The sequence below is a fragment of the Oncorhynchus mykiss genome, chromosome 2 (assembly GCF_013265735.2).
Source record: "Oncorhynchus mykiss isolate Arlee chromosome 2, USDA_OmykA_1.1, whole genome shotgun sequence".
Lineage (NCBI taxonomy): Eukaryota > Metazoa > Chordata > Actinopteri > Salmoniformes > Salmonidae > Oncorhynchus > Oncorhynchus mykiss.
The window spans coordinates 6,078,332-6,087,500 of NC_048566.1; the positions used below are offsets into that span (position 1 = coordinate 6,078,332).

General features: G+C 45.1%; 1 protein-coding gene across 4 annotated transcripts in view; it reads right to left on the minus strand.

The window, feature by feature from the left end:
• Nucleotides 1-8,350: 8,350 nt before the first annotated feature.
• The window catches only part of nbeal2 (neurobeachin-like 2), a 140,418-nt gene continuing 139,599 nt past the window's right edge, over nt 8,351-9,169 (minus strand). For all 4 annotated transcript variants that reach the window (XM_036936160.1, XM_036936151.1, XM_036936146.1 and 1 more), the window contains one exon: nt 8,351-9,169. This exon is cut by the window's right edge and continues 1,712 nt beyond it. The gene's annotated coding sequence lies outside the window, so the exon portion shown is untranslated.

Genomic DNA, 9,169 nt, shown 5'->3' on the forward strand with positions numbered 1-9,169 from the left:
GCGAGCAGCCACACACAAGCCTAAGATCACCACGCTCAATGCCAAACGTCGTCTGGAGTGTTGTAAAGCTCACTGCCATTGGACCCTGGAGCAGTGCAAACACATTACCTGGAGTGATGAATCATGCTTCACCATCTGGCAGTCCGACGGACAAATCTGGGTTTGGCGGATGCCAGAACGCTACCTACCCGAATGCATAGTGCCAACTGTAAAGTTTGGTGGAGGAGGAATAAATATCTGGGGCAGTTTTTCATGGTTCGGACTTGGCCCCTTAGTACCAGTGAAGGGAAATCTTAACGCTACAGCATACAATGACATTCTAGAGGATTCTGTGCTTCCAACTTTCTGGCAACAGTTTGGAGAAGGCCCTTTCCAGTTTCAACATGACAATGCCAACTAGCACAAAGCTTGGTTCATACAGAAATGATTTATTTAGATCGGTGTGGAAGAACTTGACTGGTCTGCACAGAGCCCTGACCTCAACCCCATCGAACACCTTTGGGATGAATTGGAACACAGATTGCGAGCCAGGCATAATCGCCCAACATCAGTGTCCAACCTCACTGATGCTCTTGTGACTGAATGGAAGTAAGTCCCTGCAGCAATGTTCCAACTTCTAGTGGAAAGCCTTCCCAGAAGAGTGGAGGCTGTTATAGCAGCAAAGAGGGGAACCAACTCCATATTAATGCCCATGCTTTTGGTCATGTAGGGTATTTACAAAAACTATAGGCTAATATTAGTGTTATTCATGTTAATAAAAAGACTGGCGGGGGAGAATATTAGCCACAAATATAAATATCAGTAACCCCTAGGAAAAATAACTATAGGCTTTGAAAGTGACTCGACCACTTGAAGCACTCGGGGCCAAAACGCTGCACATCAGACTCTCTCACTGCAAGAGGAACATGCCAACAAAGATTAACAGTGTGACTCAACTGAGGGGAATGTAAACAAACAAACAAATGTTTGGTACGATAAAAACACGACAGTCAATAAAGCAGCTATCGAGTGTTAGTTCAACACAGGCCAGTACAACATCAAGTCTTAGTTCAACACAGACCAGTACAACATCAAGTCTTAGTTCAACACAGACCAGTACAACATCAAGTCTTAGTTCAACACAGACCAGTACAACATCAAGTCTTAGTTCAACACAGACCAGTACAACATCAAGTGTTAGTTCAACACAGACCAGTACAACATCAAGTGTTAGTTCAACACAGACCAGTACAACATCAAGTCTTAGTTCAACACAGACCAGTACAACATCAAGTCTTAGTTCAACACAGACCAGTACAACATCAAGTGTTAGTTCAACACAGACCAGTACAACATCAAGTCTTAGTTCAACACAGACCAGTACAACATCAAGTCTTAGTTCAACACAGACCAGTACAACATCAAGTGTTAGTTCAACACAGACCAGTACAACATCAAGTCTTAGTTCAACACAGACCAGTACAACATCAAGTGTTAGTTCAACACAGACCAGTACAACATCAAGTCTTAGTTCAACACAGACCAGTACAACATCAAGTGTTAGTTCAACACAGACCAGTACAACATCAAGTCTTAGTTCAACACAGACCAGTACAACATCAAGTCTTAGTTCAACACAGACCAGTACAACATCAAGTGTTAGTTCAACACAGACCAGTACAACATCAAGTCTTAGTTCAACACAGACCAGTACAACATCAAGTCTTAGTTCAACACAGACCAGTACAACATCAAGTCTTAGTTCAACACAGACCACCAGTACAACATCAAGTCTTAGTTCAACACAGACCAGTACAACATCAAGTCTTAGTTCAACACAGACCAGTACAACATCAAGTGTTAGTTCAACACAGACCAGTACAACATCAAGTCTTAGTTCAACACAGACCAGTACAACATCAAGTCTTAGTTCAACACAGACCAGTACAACATCAAGTGTTAGTTCAACACAGACCAGTACAACATCAAGTCTTAGTTCAACACAGACCAGTACAACATCAAGTGTTAGTTCAACACAGACCAGTACAACATCAAGTCTTAGTTCAACACAGACCAGTACAACATCAAGTGTTAGTTCAACACAGACCAGTACAACATCAAGTCTTAGTTCAACACAGACCAGTACAACATCAAGTCTTAGTTCAACACAGACCAGTACAACATCAAGTGTTAGTTCAACACAGACCAGTACAACATCAAGTCTTAGTTCAACACAGACCAGTACAACATCAAGTGTTAGTTCAACACAGACCAGTACAACATCAAGTCTTAGTTCAACACAGACCAGTACAACATCAAGTGTTAGTTCAACACAGACCAGTACAACATCAAGTCTTAGTTCAACACAGACCAGTACAACATCTGTGAGCTGCTTGTGCTGACAGGTCGAGTTGACACATTTCCATTGGTTTATTCTGGTGGTTCGTTCTCTCAGGCTCAGCTCTGTTTTCCAACCAACCTTGTAAAAATGTTTTTCTAAAATGACTCTTTGCAGTGAAATACTGTATGGATTCTACTGAGTATACAAAACATTAAGAACACCTGCTCTTTCCATGACATATAGACTGACCAGGTGAATTCAGGTGAAAGCTATGATCCCTTGTTGAGGTTACAAGTTAAATCCAATTCAATCAGTGTAGATGAAGGGGAGGAGACGGGTTAAAGAAGGATTTTTAAACCTTGAGACAATTGAGACATGGATTGTGTGTGTGCCATTCAGAGGGTGAATGGGCAAGACAAAAAATATACATTAGGAAGGTGTTCCTAATGTTTGGTATAGTCAGACTACAGTTACAGTACACATAACAAATAAACACCACTACTTTATACATTTTCAAAATGGTTTACTTCACAAAAAGTGAGTTTATCGTACATTTTCGGGACTAAATCCTTGTGACAACAATAGGCTACAGTCAGTGATTACTAGGGCTGAGTCCCGAACGGCACCCCATCACTATGTGGTGATGGGCCCATAGGACTCTGGTCAAAAGTAGTGCACTACGTAGGGAAAAGGGCGTCTTTTTGAACATAGACGGTTGTCAGAGATGACTAGGTTCTCCAGACCATCAGCATCCTCATATTGTCCAGTGGCTGGGGTGGAGGTCAGTGGTCAGGCCGTGGTCATCATACCAGGGTGAGAAATAGCAGCTCAGTGTAAAGGACATAATAAAACCCTGGTCTGTCTGTCCTACAACCAAGAAGACGGAGGGAGGGAGGGAGAAGACACAGGGAGGGAGGGAGAAGACACGGGGAGGGAGGGAGAAGACACAGGGAGGGAGAGGATGAAGACACAGGGAGGGAGGGAGAAGACACAGGGAGGGAGGGAGAAGACGGAGGGAGGGAGGGAGAAGACGAAGACACAGGGAGGGAGGGAGAAGACACAGGGAGGGAGGGAGAGGATGAAGACACAGGGAGGGAGGGAGAGGATGAAGACACAGGGAGGGAGGGAGAGGATGAAGACACAGGGAGGGAGGGAGGGAGAAGACACAGGGAGGGAGGGAGGGGATGAAGACACAGGGAGGGAGGGAGGGGATGAAGACACAGGGAGGGAGGGAGGGGATGAAGACACAGGGAGGGAGGGAGGGGATGAAGACACAGGGAGGGAGGGAGGGGATGAAGACACAGGGAGGGAGGGAGGGGATGAAGACACAGGGAGGGAGGGAGGGGATGAAGACACAGGGAGGGAGGGAGAAGACACAGGGAGGGAGGGAGAGGATGAAGACACAGGGAGGGAGGGAGAGGATGAAGACACAGGGAGGGAGAGGATGAAGACACAGGGAGGGAGGGAGGGAGAAGACACAGGGAGAGAGGGAGGGAGAAGACACAGGGAGAGAGGGAGGGAGAAGACACAGGGAGAGAGGGAGGGAGAAGACACAGGGAGGGAGGGAGGGAGAAGACACAGGGAGGGAGGGAGGGAGGGAGAAGACACAGGGAGGGAGGGAGGGAGAAGACACAGGGAGGGAGGGAGGGAGGGAGAAGACACAGGGAGGGAGGGAGGGAGGGAGAAGACACAGGGAGGGAGGGAGGGAGGGAGAAGACACAGGGAGGGAGGGAGGGAGAAGACACAGGGAGGGAGGGAGGGAGGGAGAAAACACAGGGAGGGAGAAGACACAGGGAGGGAGGGAGGGAGGGAGGGAGGGAGAAGACACAGGGAGGGAGGGAAGGAGGGAGGGAGGGAGAAGACACAGGGAGGGAGGGAGAGGATGAAGACACAGGGAGGGAGGGAGAGGATGAAGACACAGGGAGGGAGGGAGAAGACACAGGGAGGGAGGGAGGGAGGGAGAAGACACAGGGAGGGAGGGAGAGGATGAAGACACAGGGAGGGAGGGAGGGAGAAGACACAGGGAGGGAAGGAGCTAGAGGTCAGAGCAGAGGATAGTTAGATAGTTTGAGGATAGTTGTGGTTCTGGTCAGGAAGACCACCAAGATAGGGGGAACTCATGATATCCACCCTCCTCATCCCCTCCCCCTGACCGCCATACTCTGCTTCCCTCAGTCTTCCCTCAGGACGAGAGGTCAGGCAGTAATACAACCCTGATCTGTCTGTCCTACAGCCAAGAATACACAAGGAGGTATGGAAGGGGAGAAGACAGGGAGGGAGGGAAGAGAGAAGACAGGGAAGGATGCAAGAGGAGAAGACAGGGAGGGAGGGAGGGAGGGAGGGAGGAGAGAAGGCAGGGAAGGAGGGAAGAGGAGAAGACAGGGAGGGAGGGAGCAGAGAAGAAAGGAAGGGAGGGAAGGGGAGAAGACAGGGCGGGAGGGAGGAGAGAAGACAGGGAGGGAGGGACGAGAGAAGACAGGGAGGGGGAGAAGACAGGGAAGGAAACAGGAGAGAAGGAGGGAGGGAGGGAAGGGGAGAAGAAGACAGGGAGGGAGGGAGCGAGACAGGGAGACGCGGAGGGAAGGTCTCCTCCCCTCAAGACAGGAGAGGTCAGGACACTATTGGGCCCTGGTTCCACCTCTGCCTCCCACCACCATCAGTCTCCACTCAGGACTAGAGAGGTCAGGATAGGACAGGAGGAGCAATCTACCTGCTAGAACCGAGAGCAAGGTGTCAAGCCCTCCTCCCATTGTCAACAGGACCACATCAGAGGGAGAATAGCCTCTGTATCCCCCCTCCCCTCCATCCCTCCCATCCTGACTTCCCCCTTCTTCTTCTCTGCTTGTATTGACTGGAAGGGCTTACAGGCCTGTTTTACCCCCCTCCCCACGGCCTGCTGAATTGTCCCCTAGAGGTGTTTATGGGCCGGCTGACAGGATGTTGGCTCAAAGAATCCCCTTTAAGTAAATGTGGTGTAGCTGCTGTGAACTTCTCAACAAAAACATACAACTCTACAACAGAAAGACTGTTGAGATGAGCGGCAGAATAAACAGCGTTGAAATGTTCTCTCTTCCTGAGTGAATGAATAAATGTGAATGAATGATCTTCTGCATTGACAACAAAATGGGCTGAGTTGAAGAAGTAACATCAGATAGAAATGAGCTGAGTTGAAGAAGTAACATCAGATAGAAATGAGCTGAGTTGAAGAAGTAACATCAGATAGAAATGAGCTGAGTTGAAGAAGTAACATCAGATAGAAATGAGCTGAGTTGAAGAAGTAACATCAGATAGAAATGGGCTGAGTTGAAGAAGTAACATCAGATAGAAATGGGCTGAGTTGAAGAAGTAACATCAGATATAAATGAGCTGAGTTGAAGAAGTAACATCAGATAGAAATGAGCTGAGTTGAAGAAGTAACATCAGATAGAAATGAGCTGAGTTGAAGAAGTAACATCAGATAGAAATGGGCTGAGTTGAAGAAGTAACATCAGATAGAAATGAGCTGAGTTGAAGAAGTAACATCAGATAGAAATGGGCTGAGTTGAAGAAGTAACATCAGATAGAAATGAGCTGAGTTGAAGAAGTAACATCAGATAGAAATGAGCTGAGTTGAAGCAGTAACATCAGATAGAAATGAGCTGAGTTGAAGAAGTAACATCAGATAGAAATGGGCTGAGTTGAAGAAGTAACATCAGATAGAAATGAGCTGAGTTGAAGAAGTAACATCAGATAGAAATGAGCTGAGTTGAAGAAGTAACATCAGATAGAAATGGGCTGAGTTGAAGAAGTAACATCAGATAGAAATGAGCTGAGTTGAAGAAGTAACATCAGATAGAAATGAGCTGAGTTGAAGAAGTAACATCAGATAGAAATGAGCTGAGTTGAAGAAGTAACATCAGATAGAAATGGGCTGAGTTGAAGAAGTAACATCAGATAGAAATGAGCTGAGTTGAAGAAGTAACATCAGATAGAAATGAGCTGAGTTGAAGAAGTAACATCAGATAGAAATGGGCTGAGTTGAAGAAGTAACATCAGATAGAAATGGGCTGAGTTGAAGAAGTAACATCAGATAGAAATGAGCTGAGTTGAAGAAGTAACATCAGATAGAAATGAGCTGAGTTGAAGAAGTAACATCAGATAGAAATGAGCTGAGTTGAAGAAGTAACATCAGATAGAAATGAGCTGAGTTGAAGAAGTAACATCAGATAGAAATGGGCTGAGTTGAAGAAGTAACATCAGATAGAAATGGGCTGAGTTGAAGAAGTAACATCAGATAGAAATGGGCTGAGTTGAAGAAGTAACATCAGATAGAGATGAGCTGAGTTGAAGCAGTAACATCAGATAGAAATGAGCTGAGTTGAAGCAGTAACATCAGATTGGCACTGTCTTGATTTTGATGATCCTCACACTGGAGAAAAATGACAACCTCACAGAGAATTACCTTGACGATGTGAGCTGTGTGCTTATGGAAAAGTTGCACATGACAGACAAGCAGTTTGATTAGAAAAGCTTGTTATTTCAACAGCTTAGAAGAACATTAGAGACACCAAAACAGTTGTTCAGAAGCAGTAGAACAGGTCCAAACCAAGACAGGCCTGCCCTCACCTCATCTCACCTCACCACACCTCACCTCACCTCACATCAGGTTTCAGTTGGGATTGTGCTGGGTGCAAATGAGCACACTTTTTAGTCTCTCTCAGATATGTACAGTATTTATATGGGATGCATCCCAAATGGCACCCATTTGGAAAATGGTAAAATTCACGTGCTTATCAAGATCAAGAGAACATCCCTGGTCATCTCTACTGCCTCTGATCTGGCGGACTCACTAAACACAAATGCTTGGTTTGTGAATGATGTTGGAGTGTGCCCATGGATATCGGTTTAATTAAAACAACAAGAAAATTGTGCCATCTGGTTTGCTTAATATAAGGAATTTAAAAATATTTTTAATTTTGATATTTAAGTATATTTTAGCAATTCCATGTACTTTTGATACTGAAGTACATTTAAAACCAAATACTTTTAGCCTTTTACTCAAGTAGTATTTTACTTTCACTTAAGTCATGACAATTGAGTACTTTTCCCACCACTGTAAAATTGCGCAGCAAAAACATAAAAAATTAATGACAGATTTCTTAAATTATCTTAGACTAATTCTGATTATCTTTGAGGAAGTGTATACTGGCTACGGCGTCTCAAAATGGACAAACAGTACTATTTATATTTTTTTCAAGCGAAGGTCTTTTAGGGGTGTATGCGAGCACACACACACACGTTCGGTTCGGCCATTAGATACATTTTTCATTTTCCCCATTATTACTTAAGGTTAGAATCTGATTCTAGATCAGTGTCTAGAGGGCAACTTCCACCTGGAGATCTTTATTCAGCAGTAGTGTCCTGGGGCTCAGGGACCTGATTTTAGATCAGTGTCTAGAGGCAACTTCCACCTGGAGTTCTTTATTCAGCAGTAGTGTCCTGGGGCTCAGGGACCTGATTCTAGATCAGTGTCTAGAGGGCAACTTCCACCTGGAGTTCTTTATTCAGCAGTAGTGTCCTGGGGCTCAGGGACCTGATTCTAGATCAGTGTCTAGAGGGCAACTTCCACCTGGAGTTCTTTATTCAGCAGTAGTGTCCTGGGGCTCAGGGACCTGATTCTAGATCAGTGTCTAGACTGTGGTGTGGGACACAGACCTGGGATCAAAATACTACTTTTAATCTTTCAGATATTTGGAGAGTTTGGCTCTAGCCTGCCAGGAATGCCAAATGGCGTTTCCCATTTTGGGACTATTCTATTGGTCCATCAAATCAGGCATGCTCAATCAAGCTCAGATAAAGTATTTTTAATGATTCTGAATCGTATTTGAACCCAGGTCTGGTGAGAGATCAGTCAGGAGGATAAAAGTGGATGAACTGATTATGAAAACAAGTCAGAGTTCCACAGGTCCTATTCCCTTTATAGTGTACGACTTTGGACCAGGGCCAACAGAGAAACTATTGACAGTAGACAATAAAGCAAACAGACACGTATAATTTCTGCAGGCATTTCAGGCCCACCTTTTTCAATCAAACCCAGACATACTGTCAACATCACAGCCAGATCATTAACACAGACATGTAATAATGCATTACCATATATTGTGACCCTTGACCTTTTAAAACACACATAGTATAGTGACACGCAGTAAAACAACCATCAAAGTTACAGCAATATTAACCTCGTTCCCAGACTCAAGTGCTACTGAGAGAGTCGGAATGGTGGAAAAGATTACAGTAATATTCTCTCTTTTTCTCTAATAATTCACTCTCCATCCAATCACAGACTGCAGCCTGTTAGTAGAGACTGGAGACGTTAGCTGGTAGACGCGATTTTGTTGCCATTGCATTTTCCCAACAGTTCCCTTTCCCAAATGCCACCATATATGGGGCCCCGGGTCAAAAGTAGTGCACTACACATGGCTCTATTTGGAACGCTCCCTTTGCGTCTCTTCCATCCCAACATGACAGTGCATAACAACAGTCTCTCTCCAACCTAACCGCAGAAAAAAGGGGGTTTTTCACAGGAAGTACATTCCTCTACTGACTCGTTGGGAGCCCAAGTCTATCTTTCCACCCATGTGTTCTACAGACACCACGACTGCCTCTCAAATCGCACCCTATTCCCTATATGGTGCCAGTGCTTTGGACCGGAGCCCTGAGCAAAAAGTAGTGCACTATAATAGGGGAAAGAGTGTCATTTGGGACACAAGCCATCTCTAATTCAAAAGGGTTCAACTCAGTGCTTTCAGAAAATAACAAGATCCTAGCAGTATAAAAGGTTAAATCGCCCTGATGGATGAGGACCCTTTC